Source organism: Podarcis pityusensis, assembly GCF_964106645.2.
Source record: "Podarcis pityusensis genome assembly, chromosome: 4".
Classification (NCBI taxonomy): Eukaryota; Metazoa; Chordata; class Lepidosauria; order Squamata; family Lacertidae; genus Podarcis; species Podarcis pityusensis.
Window position 1 is genome coordinate 45,947,445 of NC_138027.1, and position 3,299 is coordinate 45,950,743.

Consider the following 3,299-nt stretch of genomic DNA (forward strand, 5'->3'; position numbering starts at 1 on the left):
GAAATAAAAGTGACAGAGTATATAAATGCTGCTTCAGACAGCAACATTACAATTTAAGCAGGCAGCAAATTCTGGAATACATACACACCTTGATCTAAAGAATGACAAAGTCCTTAACTTTCCAAAGCCTACAGAACATGGGCTTGACAATTTTGCCATATAACCCACACTAGAAATGGAGAGGGGAGAAAAGAGAAGTATGTATTCCTGTTCTTAAAACGAAGTGAAAATGTGATGATTCCTGGAGAGCGCTGGGTAAGCTCTGTTTTGTTGGAGCTGGAAGAGCTAACTGCCTACTAGCAGAGCCAATTGCCTACTGGAAATCTTGGGTTTTGTAATATTATTCTCTTTCTCACCATTGCCCATTCTAGAGAGAAAATTACTGAAAACTGGCCATCTTGTTTGTGTCTCATTCTGTGTGTTTTGTTTAACAAAAGAGTAGAGGACTGTGATAGTGAGGCATTATCTTTGTTTGCACTCTTCCTGCAAATTACCTCTACTATTGTGTGTGGATGGCTCCCATTGAAGAGCTGAATATCCTGTACTTCACAACTAAATTTGCATGTGTGGACTTTTACAAGGTGTGAAGTATATCCTGGGATGAGGCTGGTATCAGGCATGTACCAAGGTCAAGCAAGGTTCAAGATGCAGAACCTCATGTGATATTTAAGTTATGTCAACCTTTACTTATGCTATGATCTACATACATATACATATACATATACATATACATATACATATACATATACATGCTTGGCAGGGGGTTGGACTCGATGGCCCTTGTGGTCTCTTCCAACTCTATGATTCTATTCTATTCTATGATAAACCACAGAAATAAGTTCAGATTCACACACTCCTGTTCACAATCCATTTATGATACCTCCAGCTCCTCAGGGGACAGGTGGGATGTAAATATAATAATTATTATTAATGAAGCCTACATTGTTTTGAAAAGTGAATAACATTTTTCCTTTGAACTGTGATAACCCAGGAATTGGCACAATTTTGATTATAACTACTCCCAAAAAGTAGAGGGAAAGAAGTTGCGGTTCTTTTTCTTAAAACACATACACAACATTTTATCACCCTTTTGAGGTTCCATAAATAGTTTTCAAAGTTCAGATGAAACTGAAAAAGAATGAGAGTTTTACCGCTTCTTCAGTATTTGTGCCCCAAAGAATAGTCAGAAAGTCTGACCTTATGTACCTAAGGGATGGATCTTCACAGGAAAATATGCATGAACCTTCAATAGGGAATACACAGTGGGTTTGAAAGGTAAAAGCAATGGAAAATGTGTTCTGACATCTGAAAGAAGAGGAAGCCAGATGAACAAGAATACCATTTCACAGTTTGGTTAGGAATCGTTTAAAAGTAGGCAGTTATCCATGAGAAAAGATTATGACCTGGTAATGTGCAAATGGAAACTTCTGATTTTGTCTGAAGCAAACATAGGTACCGTACTTTTCCATGTATAAGACTAGGGTTTTTTTTTACTTATGTGAAAAACTGTGGGTCGTCTTTTACATGGTTAGTGAATGGTGGGGATTTGTTAAAGTGGAGTCCCTAAAAATAGGGGGTGTCTTATACATGGGTGTGTGTTATACACGGAAAAATACGGTATATGTCTCAAGGTCCATAACCTGATTCATTTCCCTCTTGTGTTTAGTTCCCTTCCACATCATTAAATTGGCTCTGAGATGTCCAGCAATGACTGGTCTATGTCAAACCATGTGGCATGTGATGACCCTGTAAAATACTGAAGGACGTTCAGCATATTTTCACATATAAGCACAAAATTAGTAGAGAAAAAAGAAGAAAGAGAAGGAAAAAAACCAAGTCATTTACTCCACCAGAGCTTTTGTGAATTCCTTCTAGTAGACGTTGAAGGTAACATGGATATGAATTATCATTGCTCAAAGGTGAGAATGGCAGAACTACTATGAAGCCCCCCTCTGCCGATCTTAACACCTAAGAAGGTCTGTAAGAAAGGATAGTCTTCCAGATCAGGTTCAGTAATCTGATATTTAGCTGGAAATCCTTTCAAGTACAAGGAAATGTAGTATTTGACAGGGTGTTTTCACACCTTAGAAACTAACCAGATTATTTTACGAGTTTTCATTAATTTTGTATTATTTATTTAACAAAATTTATATACCACTTGATTGTAGTAAAGCCTCAAATAAGTTTACAATAAAAAACACTAAAACATTAAAGTTATCAGTAAAATATAGTTAAATAAAGTCACTTGCATCTACCAGAACCTGGGCTCCACCATTATGAAACAAGATCTTCAGTCTGATGCTGTAATTGTTCAATGAATTTCTTGGCCCTCATGGTTTATTGAAACTGATAGGGAGAGGACAGTGAACAAGGAAAAAGGGATGCTTAACCCTGCATGATGAGATGGGCTGGTCCTGGGCTGCCTAAAAAAGGTTGAAGTACGATCATGCATAAAAGAAACCTGCACTGCATCCATAAGATCTAATGTAGAAGGGTTTATCAGAAACACAGGTGACCTAAGGCCTGTTCACAGATGCATGCGCATCCTTTGAGTAATGTAGCATCATTTAATTACTTGTATGCATTAGACAGGCACAGCAGATCCAACACTATACATACAACATTCATATAACCCGAAGCATTATGTCTTTTACTGGAGCCAATACACACATTCAGCTGAGAATGATTAACTTATGTATATTCAGTGGCGTAGCGTGGGTTGTCAGCACCCGGGGCAAGGCAAGTAATTTGCGCCCCCTAACCCCCAGATGTTGCGCCCGGTGCGGCCGGCCCCCCCTGCACCCCCCACGCTACGCCACTGTGTATAATCAAATTATAAATGCTAAGAGATATAAATGCAGCGTGATTTGAAGCATTGTAATAAGTCAGCTGTGTGAAATCTAAACCTATTGTATAAAACTCCCAAATGATAGGGTATCCAACTTTTGTTTGTGTGTGCAAAGGACCTCCACTTTCCCAGGTTGGCTTTGCAAAGTTTTGTCTCAGCTGTCCAAACCCTCCATACCTATGCTATAGTCTTATTAGATACAACTTTCCTTGGATTTATTAGGATTATAACAACACAGAACCACAGTAATCTATTGTGGAACTGGGATGTCACACATCCACATAAAGATTAGCTATTTTTGTTGGGAACAAAAAGTCCACCTGTGAAAATGTTTTGTGCGTATCATTTCAATTGGAAAAGACCGGGTGGGACAATCCTTGTCCCATGTCTCACCGGAGGAGATAAAGATTGCCACTTCTTCAAGTCCTGCATATCCTCAAAGTTTTGATAT